This window comes from Callorhinus ursinus, unplaced genomic scaffold (assembly GCF_003265705.2).
Source record: "Callorhinus ursinus isolate GAN/ISIS: 27379988/994484 unplaced genomic scaffold, GSC_fseal_2.0 scaffold60, whole genome shotgun sequence".
NCBI classification, from domain to species: Eukaryota; Metazoa; Chordata; class Mammalia; order Carnivora; family Otariidae; genus Callorhinus; species Callorhinus ursinus.
This window is the reverse complement of record NW_027397122.1, coordinates 6,939,780-6,956,941: the sequence shown is the minus strand read 5'-3', so window position 1 is coordinate 6,956,941 and position 17,162 is coordinate 6,939,780. Positions and strand designations below refer to the sequence as shown.

Sequence of the window (17,162 nt, the reverse complement as noted above, 5' to 3'; positions counted from 1 at the left end):
CACCCAGAAAAAGCCCCTAAGAAGACAGAAAGTGACATAAAGACTCTGGAATCAGCATTCTGATTCCATAACCAGTGCCAGCCTCTTAGGCGATCCGTCCTCCCTGCCCCCCAACGAAGCCGCAGCCCGGGGTCCCCTCCTGCAAAGATGGTGAGCAGGCCCGGCTGTGTCGAGGCAGAGGGGATGCCTGTGGGGTTTGGAGACACAGGAGCCAGTCGTGCGGACTGCTGTCCAGATGGAACAAGAGGGCATCCGTGAGCCATTCCCAGCCTGCGGGAAAACGGGAGGTCAGCGCTTCCCGAATCCCTGCTCAAAATGAAGAGCTTTCCAAGATGAAAAGCAAAACACAGAGTGAAACGGAAGCTGTCTTTTACAAATGGAAACGTGGAGATGGAGACTCTGATGCTCAGTTACGGGTCGTCGTCCTGCCCCTGAAAGTGGGCAGATGGGCGTTTCACTCCAAAAACTGGTCCTCCGGAGTCACCGCCACGAGAAAGCTGGCCCCGGGATTGGAAATGCTCCAGTCCGGGTGCCACGTGAGCGATTTCACACGGGAGGTGTTGACATGCCACTCGGGGTCCCGCAAAACACTCGGACTCACACCACGGCCACCCAAGGGGGGAGCGCACAGGCACAGTCCTGGCCCCCGTGCTGGACCTCCGTCCTCGAGGGCCTGACCCTGGTGGCCAGGTTGTCCAGGGACACACGTGCTCTGACAGCATGGGGACAGCGTCCGGGGGTGGCCACTGGGCAGAGGGCAGTTTGCAGGTGTGGGGGGGACAGCCTGAGGACCAGGCTGCAGGGCCCCCCAAGGCCACCAGCACATCCTCCCCGACGGGGGAAGAAGGCGGCAGGGAAGTCACCAGCAGGGGTCTGATGCACCTGCAGCCTGAGGGCAGGAGTGAGGGGTCCAGGAGAAGAGCGTTCTGTGAAGCAGCAGGATCGCCAGGTGCAGGCAGGCTGGGGAGGGCTCGGGGCGCCACACAGCTGGGAGGACCCCCCCGAGCCGGGGAGAGGGGTCGGCCGCACAATGCAGGCAGAGAGGACAGATTCTGAACAGTTCAGAAAGTGCACAGTGGCCAGTGAAAGACAGTAGTGTGTCCGGACAAGGAAGTCAGGAACAGGGCATTCGCTCACAGGGAACGTGAATGAAGAATGAAGAGTTAGCATCTTCCAGAAAGAAGCCAGGGCCGCTGTCGACACAGGCAAGCAGCAAGGCACCCAAGGAGAGTCCAGAGCTGTCTGCGGAGGGGACGCGGTTTCTACGACGGAGGTGATGAGCAGGCGACCCGGAGCGCACGGGAGCCAAACGAGGCAGTGTCAGGGGTGTGCGAGCTGAGCCACGGCACGTGGGTGGCTTGGAAGGAGCCACGGGGGTCCTCCCAGCAGGGAGGTCAGCAGGTTGTAAAGCTCCACCTGCACACTGCTGAGCGGAGCCCAAGCAGAGAGGCAGGGGGATCACACTGCCATGCCATAGGGACAGTGCCACCCCTGAGAGAAGACAGGTGAAGAATTCCACGTGTGCCCATGCACACGGCCAGGCACACCCACGGCCGCCGGGGTGGGACAGAGGAGGAGGGACCCACTCCTGAGAGGTGGGCGGTCACACAGGAACCCAGGACCGGGTAGGTGGTGGAATCCGAAGGGCCTGCTCTGCCCTGGGTCCGGGCACTGCAGGACCACACCCAAGGGGACCACCAAAGTCCACCCTGGGGATGCGCCAGGGCTGTGGCCAGCACGTACCAATGCAGGATGCTGGAGTGGCCAGCCAAGTGGGAGGCTGGGAGCCCACCTGGGAGAAGCCACAGAGCCAGCCGGGTGGTGGCGGCGGGGTGGGGGGGTGGGTTACAGAGCCGGCCAGAGTCAAAGCCACACACGGACAGGCAGGAACCTGTGGCTCTGGTCTCAGGAAACGCTGAGCCCACTCCTCTGCCACCGGCAGTGTGGAAGCACCTTCAGGTTGGACCCACGCTGCGTGAGGGGCACAAACGAAGCCAATTATATAGCATTTGTCTGCTTGGCAGGGAAGATCCCATTCTCCGGAAGAGAATGTGGAGAGTACACCATCCTTTCGTGTCGTTTAAACACTTAGGGAATAAGATGCACTCTGATTTGTGCTGTTGGCGGGTCGACACTTTGTGAAACAGCTGGGTTAGTAGGATAATGACCCTGACTGCAGGTAGAACAGTCTCCAGAGAAATGTGCTTGCTCCAAGGATGCAGGATGCAAGTTATCCAGAAGGAGGGGATGCTCCCTCCAGAAGCCCCGGGGCTGGGTTCAATCCGGCTGCTGAACCGGGTTCTCGGAACCCCTCATGGAAGACATCTGTGTTCTGATTTCGTAGAGAAAGAAACGAAGGCCCGAGTGCCTGTGGCGACCATGGGGCAGTCAAGCTCAGATCCCGGTGTCCTTGCCCTATGGTCTCACGGGCTGCTTCCGACCGCTACGCCTGGAAAGTTCCACTGTCTCCGGTTCTCCCAGAAGGAGGGCAGGCGTGAGGAAAGGCATCCCCAGTGCAGAGTTTCAGGGAGTGGTGATTCCCGTCACTAACACTCAAGAGAAGAAAATTATTCACCAAGCGCTCCTTCTTGGGTTTGTCCACATTCGAGCCTGGGCTCAGGGCAGCCCGGCCTCAGCATCCCGTCCCCCACACGGCATCGGGCAGCTGCACGCTCGCACATCTGCTACCCTCGTCACTAGAGGGATGTCTGCGGAATGGAGGGGTCTCCTATTCGCGGGTGCCCTCGCTCTGCCATCGGAGCCGGGCTGCACGAAGTCGGGGGGCATCACGCTCGGGGTGCCTCAGCGAGCCAGCTTGCTTGAACTGATCCGCATGCTCCCAGCTCGTGTTGCAGGCAAAACCAGTGACCGAGGCAGGAGCAGGAACCTCACCACAGGCTCACGCCCGCGATGCTCGGATTCATCACAAACCAAGCCGTCCCCCAAGGCCTGGAGGCCTGCCACCAGCGAAGTCCCAGAGACACGCTCCTAGCTCTGCCGGCATTCCCAAAGGAATTCTGAGGAGCCTCAGCGATGCCAAGAAGCTGCAGCTCCCTCGGGGGAGGAAGGACCCCGGGAGGAGCTGGTGAGTCCAGGGCTCTTGGGCATCCTTCCTGGTGCAGACACAGATACAGAGTGGGGTGGGCCACAGGCTCCGGCCTGGGGAAGGGGCAGAGGGCACGAGATGGGGGGTCTGGAGGCTTCAGAGCAGGGATGCCAGGAGCACATTCCAGCCCCGGCTCCACGGTGGATGCACAAAGCATGCACAGACCTGGACTCTGAAACCCGATGCCCCTGACCGCTGGGACGCAGGGGCCCTGTAACAGTCCCCGTTTGCTGGACCGATGCAGGGAGGGGCCGACGGACCACACCTGGGACACAGTGGGGAAGACAGCTGTCTGGAGATGCAGGGGAACCAGCAGACGTAAGCTCCTGGCTACAACTCCTCACTTACGCCAGTGGGCGTCGGCTGTCACCAGGACCCGCGTCCGTGGTGGTTTCTGAGGACGCTGTAGGCTCTCGTGGCAGAGGTGCCCACCTAGAAGACACAGTCTCGGGCAGGTCACTGTACCTCCTGCACCAAACACAGCCAGAACTCGGGGGTCACCGGCACATGAGGCCAGCAGGGGCGGCGGCAGGAGGGGGCTGACACTGCCCGGGGCCCAGACGTGGGAGAGGCTCTCGGCGGGGGGGGGCCCGCCTGGCCACGCCTCAACCTTCAGAGAGAGGAACGGCGTGCCCATCACAGCTCGGCTTCTGTTGGGAGGTTTGAAGCTTCCCAGCTTGGCCACCACATGACAGTCACACGGGGACAGAGCAAACAGAGGCCCCTGTAGCCGCCTGGGACCCCCTCCTCTCCCAAAGGGGGCTCCCACCTCACCGAGGGAGGCAGCCCTGGGGTCCTGTACTTTGTCTCCAGCGAGGCACCCGTCAAGGCACACCCAGAAAGAGAAGAGGCGAGCTGGGCATCCACGTCGTGCAAGGGACAAAGCGGCCTGAGGACAGAGCCCTGACTTCGGAGACAGATGACAGGGGGCTCAGGGTGAGCCCGGCATGGGGACCCTCCACAAGATGATGGCTCCATACCACTGCAGGTGGGTTCCGGCTCCACCAACTCACTGCTCTGTCCCTATGTGGGGGCCTTACGTTTGCAAAAAACAAAACACCCTATCTGGAGGTCGGCATAACATGTGCTCTTGAACACGTCAATCCCTGACCAACGGCTCCTTTAAGAACAGGTGTGCGGTCTGGGCCGACGTGGAAGGACCGTGCCCGGGGCGTGGAACGGCGGATGCGGCTTCCCACTTCTGCAGAGCTCCCGCCCGCTCGCCAAAGCCCACTGGGACCCCGCCTCTGCCATATTTGGGGGGCCCCACCAGGGACCCCATCGCCCGTCTCCCTGCAACGGCTCTCTCCTACTTCCCGTGGCTCAAGCCCGTGAGTCAGCCGGCAGCTGGGAAAAGCCAGCTCACGCCACCCAGGCAGCTCACGAGGCTCCAGCGAACCAGCAAGGCCTCCCAGCGAGCAAAATATTTGCAATCCCAAACTCCCCAGCCATTATACCTAAATAATTTGCCTTCCTTAAAATCTAAATAATCAAGATTACCATAATTAACAGCCAAGAGAAAGCTTTCTTCACGTTGGACTGTGGACGGATCACTCACCCATTTCACACATAAAGAAACCGGAACCCCAGGGGACTTGCTGCAGCAGACGAGAAGCCCCCACGGGGATCACAGCCCCCGCAGGGATCATGACCCGGGTCTCTGCTTCTCTGTGCCCTCTAAGCCCAAGGCCTCACCTGAGGGCCCTACTGCCCATCAACTAGGAAGACCGTGACTTCAGTCCATCAGGGCTGTGAGCGAGGCCCCAGCTCATGACTCGACTTCCCTGCCCTCATGAGCCCCCAGGCCCCAGCCCCTGGCTCGGCCGTTTCTGCAGGATGGCTCTGTCCTTGGTGATGCCGGTACAGCGGGGTTCACCGCACACTAACACGCTCCGGGGAGGGTGCCACACACCCCTGGCCTCTGTTACTCCTTCCGAGTCCCCACCAGGCCTGCGGATGTCACAGAGGGAACCTGCAGCACCCGCCCTCCCCAAGTCAGCAAGCAGCCGGACCGGGTCGGACGTTAGGCCAAAGCATCACGGTTGTGCGTCAGGAAATCCAGCGAGCCCCGGGCACCGAAGGAGCCTGCGTGTTACACACACACACACGTGCTAAGGAAGGACCCACGCTGTCTGCGAGAACCGTGTCTCAGCTCCTGGCAGACGGAGCTGCCCCGGCTTATCTCCAGCGGTGGCTGGGAACGTATGGCCCTTCTGCGCCCCACACTCATGGTGTTATGGTTCTGGAATAAGAAGGGGCTTTGTTATTGCTGGTGGCATTCTCTCCTGCCACTCGAAGCTGGGTTATCGAGAAAAATGAATGCGGATACATTTCCCCCAACCCCGATCTACTGAAAACGCTTATCTACCTCTCAGCAAAATCCAATTACTGTGGCCAGAAATGCCATCATCGGTGATAGCTAAGACTTCTGGAATATTCTTGGAGCCAAAGAATTCAATCCTCTAAGGAGCCGGCTCTGGGCCCCCCTTGAACACACGGTGCCAACAGCAAGGGGGCTCAGTTCTCCGCTGCCAGCCAGGAGTGGCCAGGCCAGCCATACACATCTCAACCCTCCCGGCGTGGGCGCGGGGGGACCCTCCTGGAAATCCAGAAAATTCTGTGCCCCAACACAACCACTTAGAAGTACACCACACGCATGAGAGAGGAGCATATTTGCAGGCAAAGCAGAACAAGGATAAGCCAAGGCTGGAAACGAGCCCCCCGCCCCCGTGAGTGTGTCTGAGCAAGGAACAGCTGGCCTCAGCCAGAAAGGGGGCTCCTCCAGAGTGAGACCAGAAAGGAAGCAGACAAGCCCTGAAGCCCCACCAGGGGCGCCTGCTCCTAAAGCAGCTCAAACGCACATCCCGTGACATCTCGGAGAGGCAGGGGACCCAGGGCTTCGGAGGGGACGGTGGGAGGGTTGCTGGCCACGGGGCTGGGTGGCAGTATAGCACGGGGCTCTGTATTGCACTCTGCGCCTCTCCTGCATTCCAAATCCCCCGTCGTGGGAAGTTTACAAGGAAAAGGCATTTAATCTCTTTCTTGAAAAAACACACACGGCTGGACTAGCCCATAGTTCTTGCCGACTGTGTGTATGCGTGTGCGTGCATGTGAGTGTGCAGGTGTTTGTGTGCGTCTGTGTGTGAAGTGTGCGCATAAATGGTGCGAACTGTGAGTGTGCATGGTTGTGTTTGTGCTTGTGTGAGTGTGTGCTCCTGCACGGGGGTAAATCGTGCGTGCGTGCGTGCCTGTGTGGTGGGGAGGGTGGAGGGATTCAGGATCCCCAGTCCCCCCACACAGGACCCACCGTGAGGAGCCAGCTCACAGCGCATGAAGCATGCCTCCAGCACACACTTCTGCTCAGAGCCCAGAGCCAGTCGGAAATTCTCAGCAATAGCTGACCCAGGAGGGGTGCACGGCAGCAACCAAATCCCAAGACTCTCTAAAACCCCATCTCCCACGGGGGCGGCCTGCAGGATATGTGAGAGGCTCCCTCTGAGGCAGGGCCGGCCAGAGGGTCGATGCATGCACTACAGGAAAATGCGGGAAGTACGGACACTGTGATGGGGGCAGAATATCAGCCCTCCGTCCCGCGGTTCCCCCAACTGCCCACCTGCCAGGTCCAGGCCTCCTCACCGCCCCACTAGTCAAAGTCCTAACCCCCACCAAGCACCCCAGGCCTCCAGCGCTCCTGGGGGCCCTCGGCAATGTAGCCCCTCCAAGGAACTCAAAAACCAGGACAACCTTCCCCAATTCAGGGCCCCGACTTCCGTGACAGCCTGACAACCCCACCAATCGAAGAACAACTACCCTAACACGAAGCTCCCCAAATCCTCAAGGCCAGGCATGTGCCCTAAACGCTGTGCCTACGCCACCCCGACCCGACAATATAATCCTGAGAGAGAAGGGGGCATCTGCTGGGGGGCCGGGGGGTGGGGCCAGTCACCGCATTCTTATCTGAAACCAGATTCTTGAGCGTCACGTTCTACAGTCAAGAGCAGAGTGCACAGCTCTTCAGCTTACTCCTGAGATGAAACGTATACATCCCATCGAGGCATCTAGCAGCCTCTTTCTTGTGTGTTCCACACCCATGGCCACAGGCCAAGGCGGCAGAAGCCACGGCCCAGGCCACGGCGGGGGCACAGTCCCCGGGGAAGCAGCAACTTACCTTAGGTTCACATGGCTTGTGGTAGCAGTACCTGCAGGCTGGAAGAGAGAGAGAAAGAAGGGGTGTCCGTTGAGCAGGCTCGGCAGCAACACGTCTCACAGCTGCAAACCCCGTCCACACCCTCAAAGATCAGCAGTGTGCGGGGTACAGGTGCGCCTGGTGCGCAAGGCCCCAGCCAGGACCCCGCGGTTGGCAGCGGCCAGGAAGGCGCCGAGCCATAGCCATGGGCTCTCTGGGATTCCTGGGGGAGGAGAGCTGCATGGACTCCGAGCTGTACCAAGCTTCCATGTCGGCCTGGGAATCACAGCTTCTCCCCCCAAGAGGGACGGGAAACCCTAAAGTGCCCCCCTCCCCTCCCCCCCCCAGCATTAGGACTGGTGCCTTTCTTTCTTTTTTTTTTTTAATTTATTTATTTGAGAGAGAGAGAGAGAGAGAGAGAGAGAGAGAGCATGAAGTGGGGGAGGGGCAGAGGGAGAAGCTGACTCCCCACTGAGCAGGGAGCCCGATGCGGGGCTCGATCCCAGGGCCCCGAGATCATGACCTGAGCCAAGGGCAGGCGCTTAAAGAACTGAGCCACCCAGGCGCCCAGGACCGGTGCCTTTCCAGTAGTGACAAAGCCACCTGTTGCGCTCCGCATGCTCCCGGCCTGGGAACGGACCGTCAGAATAAATCCACGTCTAAATTCCCGCGGGGGAACCCCAGAGACATGCGCCCATCCAGAGGCCCCGAGAGCACAGACTTAGAGCCAGAACCCAGGGGGATTTCACAGGCCCGCCCTCGGGAGGCTGGGGCCTCAGCGCTGCCAGGGGAACCCCAACAGCCCCCACGTGGCTCGGGCCCGGCCAGCGCCAGATGCCAGGCAGAAAGAGTAGGGCGGGAAAGGCAAGGGTGCAGCTGGGGCGCGGGGGAGGGGGCCCAGGCTGGGCGCACGGGGCCGGGGACCTTCACAGCCCTCCACGGCCATGCGGCCCTGGGCAGGACCAGTGAACTCTCTGGGCCTCAGCTTCTTCTCCCGGCGTGACCAGGACGCCATCAAGGGACCCTGGTTTGAGACGACAAACACAATTTATCAACATGCACAAGTGTGGGGGATCCTGGAAGAACCAGACCTGGGAGGGGGGCCAGGGAGGGAGGAGCCGGGCCCTAAATCTGGCTCAGAGCTTCAAAGTCCAGACTATCCCCCCCCAACACACACACACACACACACACACACCCATCCCTCTCTGTTCTAGAGCTGGGGATGGAAACGCTGAACTCACAAAGGTCCCTGCAGGACTGAAAAATGATAAAGCAGACAAAGTAACTTGGTCCCTGGCTGGTGGTTACAGGAACTCCAGCAGAGAACAGCCAGGAGCGTTATCTTTGCAAAGATCTATTTTCTGAATGGTCTTTCTATGCCTCTGAGGTTTGTGAGATTATTCACAAAGACAAATATTTACTCTACATCTCCTAATGGGTGCACTGCACAAAGGCGATGAGTGACTTTCTAATCAAGATAGACTTGCCTTTGGAATAAAAAGGGGCTTCCGCGCCAGACTAGAAAGGCGGATGGAAGCGCAGCTGGGTCTGGAGGCTGGCGAGAGATCCCGAGGTAGAGAGGACATTGTCAGAGGCCCTTGGCCTTCGGGTAAGCAAGAATTAGCAGAAATGCAGGGAAGAATTCCCCTGGCCCCAGAGGATGCTCTGCCCACACACACACACACACACCGAGCCGGGCAGTTGGTCCGCTCGCAGCCTGGGACTGGGGCACAAATCTCATGACCGTCAGACTCCACGATGGCCCGAGTGACCCATGCGCCCATGCCCGCATGCAGTCCCTCCCATGGTGGCTCGGGGCTGGTCTGCGGGACCAGGCGGTGTGGCGGAATGCAGGGCTTGCAGGCTCCGCTCCGACCTCTCGAGCCAGCCCTGCTGAGGACAGCCAGGCGCTGGAGCAGCCCCGCGGAGAGGCTCACGTGGGGGAACTGAGGCCTCGCACCAACAGCCAGCACCAGCTTGCAGCCGCGTGAGGGGGCCACCTCGGGAGGGGCGCTCCGGCCCCGGGCATGCCTTCAGATGATGCAGCCTCTCAACAGGCCCGGAGCCGCACTGCCCAGCCACGTGACTCCCAAATTCCTGTCCCACTGAGGCAGTGAGAAATGACAGGTGCTACCACCACACAGGGCACTAACTTCTGGAGTATTTCGTCATGCAGCAGGAGGTACTCGCTACAGTGGGCGAGCTCAACCCGGAAAGGGCTCCGGTCAGTGGCCAGGTCACAAGTGGTGTGACACACTCGTGGTGGACGGGACAGCCGACTCAGCCACAAGAGAGCCCCCGGCCATCAGAGGGCAAAGCCATTACGTTCACAAGGATTAACTGACCACAGCAACCTCACGTAAACCACCCAGGCACTAAGGTGGAGATCCCGAGAGGTGGACCCACTGTTTCCAGTACATAGGCAGGCGACCCCCCAAGTTTTATGGATGGCCCCTCAGGTTTTCCTTAGAGTAGCGGCAGTCCAGCGGACAACCTGTGGCAGTGTGCCTCGCCGTGTGCGCCATGCTTTCCCAGGTGCAACTGCGTGTGGTCCTAAAAGCATCCCTTTGGGGAAACCACGCGGGTGAGGGGCCCAGCGATGGCCCGTCTCCACCTGGCTCCCCACCCAGCCACACGTGGCCTTTCCAACACCTATAAAATGCCTGAAGCAGACACAGTCCAGGCCAGGTTTCCAACCCTCTCGCCTACAGACAAAACGCAGCTCCTCAACACGGATCCAACATCCCCCGTGCCATCACTGCCAGCCCCACCTGTCCTCCCATCCCCCTGACCCAGAGCTTCACTCACACCATCTCCACGCACCCCCTTGGCTCTGCTCCCCTGTCTCCGTCTAGAACTTCCCACACACCCTTCTGTGTCGAGCTGACATGTTTCTTTCTCCAAGACTGAAGGCGGCAACCGCCTTCTCCACCAGGAAGCCCTCCGTCGCTCCTCCTAGTCTGGGCTAATGCGCTCCAGAAGCCCCTGGCCTGCCTTCCTCTGCCTAGCCTTCGTCCCACTACCCCTCACTTCACAGCAATCTCTGTGTCTGTCTCCCCCCACCAGACCAAGCTCATCAAGGACGGTGTCCTTTGTTGGGAATCACCAGCCTCTTGTAACAGTGGTGGGAATGGAGATGGGCAGCTGATACCGACGGAGCGCCCACCGGGCACGAGCTGCATGGTGATAACACCTTCCATCACACAGGCTGGCTGGATTTTCACCATGCTCCACAAAACAGCCACCGAACTTCTGCATGTCTAGTGATGGGAGCCTGGGGTTCTTGCATGACCCCTCAGGTCTTATCTGCCCTGGGTCCGCTTTCAGAAGCTGGTGCACACGGGAGGGGCCCTCCCTCCCTGACCGCCACTCCATGTGGTGCAGTCTCCAGGGAGAAGGGAGGCTGCAGAAAGCGCCAGAACTTCCCCAACAAAATGCATCCCTAAACTGCACACGCCCAAAAGGACAAGGTGTGCATGTGTACTCTGACCACCGGTCTCTCCCCAGCACAGCAGCTCATGCTTTGTTGTTTGCTTCCAGCTTTCCTGAGCTATAATTGACAAAATTGTATATATTTAAGGTGTTCAACATGATGATTTGATACATGTCTACATTGTGAAATATTTGCCACAATCACGTTAATTATCACATCCATCACATTACCCGGGCGTGTGTGTGTGTGTGTGTGTGAGAGAGGGAGGAAATATCTAAGATGTATTCTCTTAGCAAACTTTAAGTATCCAATAAAGTACTTTTAACCACAGTCATCATGCTGCACATTAGATCCGTAAAACTCATTCATCTTGCAACTGAAAGTTCGTGCCCTCAGACCAACATCTTCCCATTTCCCCCAGGTTCAACCCTGGAAACCACCATTCTACTCCATTTCTCTTTAGTTTGAGATATTTGGGGTTTTTTTAAGATTTCACATATACGTGATACCATAAAGTGTTTGTCTTTTTCTGACTTGTTTCACTTAGCAGAGTGTCCTCCAGGTTCATCCATGCTGTTCCAAATAGCGGGATTTCCCTTTTATGCGGTGAATAATTTTCCCTCATTTATATACCACATTTTCTTTATCCATTCATCCATCGATGGACACTCAGATTTCTTCCGTATCTTGGCTATTGTGAATAACACTTTTACGAGAAAGAGAGGACAGATACCTCTAGTGATCTGATTTCCTTCAAATACATACCCGGAAGTAGAATGGCCAGATCATAAGAAATTCTAGGTTTAGCTCTTTGAGGACCCTCCATACTGTTTTCCACGGTGGCCGCACCAGTCCATGTTCCCACCAACAGTGCATGGGCATTCCCTTTCTCCACATCCTCACCAACACCTGTTATCTCTTGTCTTTTTCATGAGAGTCATTCTAACAAGTGTGAGATGGTAACTCATTGTAATTCGCACTTCCCCAGTGACGAGTGATATTGAGCATCTTTTCATGTACCTGTTGGGCATCCAGATGTCTTCTGGGGGAAAGTGTCATTCAGTTCCTCTGCCCATTTCTTAATCCCATTATTTTGGTTGTCTGCTATTGAGTTGTAGGAGTTCTTCATTTACTTTGGATACTAATCCCTCATCAGACATATGATTTGCAAATATCTTCTCCCCTTCTGTGGGTTGCCTTTCCATTTTGTTGATAGTTTCTTTGGCCATGCAGAAGCTTTTGAGTTAGCTGTAGTCCCACTTCTTGATGTTTGCTTTTGGTGTCATATCCAGGAAATTGCTGCAAAGACCAACATCAGGGAGATCTTCCTCTGTTTTCTTCAGGTCATTTTACGGGTTCAGGTCTTACATTTAAGTCTTTCATGCAGTTAAAGTTAATTTTTCTGAGTGGTAGAGACATTAAGTGCAGCTTCATTCTTCTGCGTGTCATTATCCATCTTCCCAGCACTGCTGTTGAAGAGATTATCCTTCCCCTGTGTGTTCTTGGCACGCTTGTCAAAGAATAGTTGACCATACGTGTGCAGGTTTATTCCTAGGCTCCCAATACTGTTCCACTGGTCTGTTCCACTGTATTTTTATGCAGTACCACACTGTTCTGATGATGACAGCTTTGCAATATAGTTTGAAATCAGGAAGCATAACGCCTCCAGCTCTGTTCTTTCTCGAGTTTGATTTGGCTATTTGGGGTCTTTTGTGATCTCATCTGAATTTTAGGGTTGTTTCTATTTCTGTAAGAAATGCCATTGGAATTTTGATAGAGACTGTGTTGAATCTGCCGATTACCTTGGGTAGCATGGATGTTTTAACAATATTAATTCTTCCAATCCAACAACATGGGAATGTTTCCATCTATTTGTGTGCTCCTCAATTTCTTCCATCAATGATAATTTTCAGAGTACAGGTCTTTCACCTTACTGGTTAAACATATTCCTAAGTATTTTATTGTTTGTGACGCCACTGGAAGTTAGATTCCGTTCTTAATCTCTCTTTCAGATAGTTCACTGTCAGTGTCTAGAAACGCAACTGATTTTTGTATGTTGATCATGTACCCTGCCACTTTACCAAATTCATCTGTTAGTGCCAACAGTTTTTTGGTGGACTCTTCAGGGTTTTATACGGTATTTTTTTCTAATACTGGACTTTTATAAATTCTAGGCAACCTTTGATGTACAAAGAGTCCTGAATTACTGTGTTAACAAAAATCATTTTTTAAAAACTCCAGCGGTCCCCGTAAGGAGCAGAATCTGTGCAGGTTTTAAAATACAGAGACCCTACGCTCTGTTCCCAGATGAAAATCAACATGTTAATCTCAGTATGTCTGGGCCCGTCACTACATAATGATCTAAGGCCGTGACTCTGCCTCCTAAAAGCCATTACTGATGGTTCTAAATATGGATGGTATCAAATGCATGCGTTACACCAATATGTTCATTGCAGTTTCCCCGGCACCTCGTTACTGTCACTTACATGGAAACGAAAAGCATCCTATTAATCCTAAACGCAAAAATGTCCCTTTCATCAAAAAACCACCACACCCACCTGCCTCATTATTCTCATTACCTTTCGCTCCATCACAGCCCTTGTCCAATTTCTCCCTGCTGGAGGCATCAGCACACCCTCCGAGCTGAAGTACAGAGGCCCCACAGGCTGGTGCTCAGTTTCCTCGTCGGTGACACAGGTGGTCAGAGGGCAGAACGCACCGTGCAGGGCAGTGCCAGCTGGGAGCCCCTCAGATGCACGGAGCACGACCACTTCTACGACCGTTCCTGGCCCAGGGTCTCTAAAGACGCCACGGAAATGCGCCAACTCTGTTCTTCACACACCTCCTCCTTGTGGCTTCTCTGCATTACAACGTCCCTAGCTTCTGGGCGCTGAGCACTCAGTACACAGCAAGGCTGGAATCTTCCACCCAAGGCCAAACTCACAGGCCACTGGGACGCTCTTTCTGCTTCCACAGACCCCTTTCCACATAACCCTCACGTGACCCTGTGTCCACGTCACCCCGAACTCTCCTCCAGCAACTGCCCAAAGGCCCTTACAGTACAGCGTGAGTGCCTGCTCTCCTGTGTTTTCCACTGTTTTGTGCCGCTGGGTCACATCTCATCACCGCTTCATACATCGGCCACCTCCACACCTAAGCCCATGACCCGGGCAGACTGCATGCGGAGCACAAGACCCCTGGCGTCTCCTGAGAACCATTACATACTCAGTACATAGTTCCAGGACGTACTGCTTCTCCATGTGGAATACAGCACTCACCGTCCGCTGCGTAACCAGTATTCTCTTCTTGCATTGGCACCTTTCCGTGAGACCAGCTGGGACGTGAGCACTGAGTACTTCTCTGCACGGTGGAGCATGGTAGAGCTTGGGAGAAGCACCTGTGTGGGTGGGAGCAGGCAGCTGACCTAGCTGCCTTCTCAGGAAACACCATTTCTGTCTGAAAGGACTCCCAGGCAGACAATGCATGGCTATTCAGACTTGCACACTCATCAGTCTCACCAATGAACAAAGCGTGCCTGTCACGGTGAAGTAAACAACTAACAGCATTTGGCCGATGACAAAATTTGAGATTTCAAGTGAAATTTAGAACTTGGGGAGACAGGTATCCATCCCCATGAGCTTGACAACTCCTAACACTGTTCTGATAGAATCGACACTGGAAAGAACAAGTATGGGGGGGGCGGGTTTCTTGGTATTTTATAATAAATGTGTTAACATCGAGAAAAATCTGCAGAACTCGTTGAACCACTATTTTCCAAATGACCACTGCCTGACATCACATGGTCACGCCTGGCTAGAACATACTCTCAAAGTGCTAGACAGCCTCATGGATCTTAACAGAACAGAGTAGGCAAAGCTCATCGACACAGTTCCAGACCCCACACCAAAACTAAGCTTTAAGAAACATCACTTGAGTTTTGGTTTGGTATCCAAAAAGAATACCCCCAATAATCTGAAAAGGTTATCAAAATGCTTCCTTTTCCAAACACAAACCTACGTGAGGCTGGATCCTCCCTGAACCAAAACAACGTGTTTGTGACGGTTCATTTTACGTGTCAACTTCACTGGGCCACGAGATGCCCAGATATCTGGTTGAACGTGTTTCTGGATGAGCTTAATATCTGAATCTGTAAGCGAGAGAAGCAGATTGCCCTCCCCGGCCAGGGTGGGCCCTCATCTAATCCAGTGAGGAACTAAAGAGAATGAAGGGCAGAGTAAGAAAGAATTCTCCCTGCATGACTGTCTTTGATCTGGGACAGCCAGTGTTCTCCTGCTTCTGAACTTGGACTCGGCCTGGAGCTACACACCAGCTCTCCGGCTTGCCAACCACAGATCTTGGGCCCTAGCAGCCTCCTTAACCAGAGCCAGCCCCTTCTGACAAATCCCACTGGCTCTGTTTCTCTGGAGAACCCCACCTAATACAAGGTTGAAACAGGTCGAATGCAGAAGCAGATAGGAGGGTCCAGCCTCCCTATTATGCCTAACAGAAGCACAAAATATACACACATATACACACACGACACCATTACTCTTCTCGTTATACAGAATGAGAAGCAGAACAAAGTGATACCAAAGATTCCTTTCTGCATGAAAAAAAAAAAGACTTTACGAAAGCAATTAGAAGAATTGTATATCCATAAATAAAATACTGGGTAGCTGTTGAAACACTATGATTTCTAAAAACCTAATATGTGACGACATTTATAATAAGCAAGATGAAGAGATGTAAAGCTATGTACAGTACAAAACAAACTAAACGCTGTAAAAACAGACATGAGCAATGGTCTGATCCACACCTGAGAACTCTGGGCAGGACGGAGGTGTCATCCCAACTCGGATAAGCAAAGCATGAGCCATGCAATATGTCTCTCACTGGGAAAACCAGCTAACTCACAAAAAATAACAGAAATAGTGCAAATTCCAGATGAATCAATCATGAAACTGGATCAGAACTGGAAAAGCAGAAGGAATATTGGAATAAACCATGCAGAACAGCCTTATGGCCACAGAGAAGGGAAGGTGCCTTAAAAAACAATCGAGCACAGGGATTAAACGAAGTGATGGGTGGGTCTGAACAAGCCGGACCTTAAAACTTGCCCGAGATAAACACTCCACGGACAAAATCAGACAAACAACTGCCTGGAAGGCTTGCCATGCAGAAGGTCGAATTGTAAGAAATTCACACGCCTGTGGGTCCAAGTCCATCAAAAGTTGGCAAATGTTCTGCCTGATGTAATGGATAAAATGATTCGTATTTGTAAGATAATGAATTCTTCTAATTCAAGAAGGAAAGATAATATATAATCTAATTTTTTTTAAGATTTATTTATTTATTTGAGAGAAAGAGAAAGCGTGTGCACAGCGGGGGGGACAGAGGAGAGAATCCCAAGCAGACCCCGCACTGACAGTGGATCCCGACACGGGGCTCGATCTCACGACCCCAAGATCATGACCTGAGCCGAAACCAAAAGTCAGACGCTCAAACAACGGCACCACCCCGGTGCCCCAATAATCTAATTTTTTAAATGAGCAAGGGATCTGACAGGCTAGCTCACTAAAATGAACACCACAGACATCTTCTCTGTGTCTTTTATAGCGGCTACCTCCAGTAGTAACAGATGAATTAAAAATACAATCAAGGGAGATACCGCTTTTCATCCACCGATTCGCAAAAATGGAAAGCCGCCAAGCATCAAGTGAGAGAGCCGGTGGAGCTCAAGGCCACAGGGTGCAGGGTGGGAGCCGGTTCCTGCTCCACACTCAGCAGAGCCCCGCGTCCGAGAGGGTCCAGGGTCCGTGGTGCGTGTGCTTCTCACAAGGATTCCAGGCCTTGATGACACAACACACATCCAGTCCGTTGGAGCACCGCCTCCACCGCCACACATCGGCTCCCTTGTCACACAGGGGTTTCCAAAGCCTGGGGTAAGAATCCCGGCTCCCAGTACACCAGCCCTGGCCCAGAGCATCTGGCTCTGAAGCGCCAGACATTTTTACACGTTGTCTTGGAACTGCTATTCTTCCAAATGTCTGCAGGAGCCTCAGAAATCCAGGCCACTGTCTTACAGGCCTGTCAGAAGCTTTTATACGACACTCTGCACATATTTACCAAAGAAGAGATGAGCCCTTGCTTCTCCGCTACTCGCCCGTCTACACTCAAGTTCACCAGCCTCTCTGGGTTCCCAGGAACCGGCTACACAGACAGGCGGGGACCGGAGGCCCCAGCACAGGGCAGCCTGCCCTAACATTCACTGCTCTCTCAGCTGACTTGTTGGTCCTAACTGCCCGCGTGTCCTAGGGTCGTAACACAGCATCTGGCACAAAGCAAGCCGTTACCACGTATATCTACCGATCTACCATCTACCCAAGTCTTTATCAATAATCACTTAGTATACCATGGACCGTGATGGCCTCACAGAC

At 54.6% G+C, this 17,162-nt stretch overlaps 1 long non-coding RNA gene across 1 annotated transcript in view; it reads right to left on the bottom strand.

Annotated features, from left to right (window-relative positions):
• Nucleotides 1-3,383: 3,383 nt before the first annotated feature.
• LOC141371194 (uncharacterized) overlaps nucleotides 3,384-17,162 on the bottom strand; it is an 18,040-nt gene continuing 4,261 nt past the window's right edge. Inside the window, exons 3-4 of the long non-coding RNA XR_012375955.1 lie at nucleotides 7,275-7,312; nucleotides 3,384-3,538 (exon numbers count right to left, since the gene is read on the bottom strand). This is a non-coding gene — a long non-coding RNA (uncharacterized lncRNA). The remainder of the gene's footprint in view (nucleotides 3,539-7,274; nucleotides 7,313-17,162) is intronic.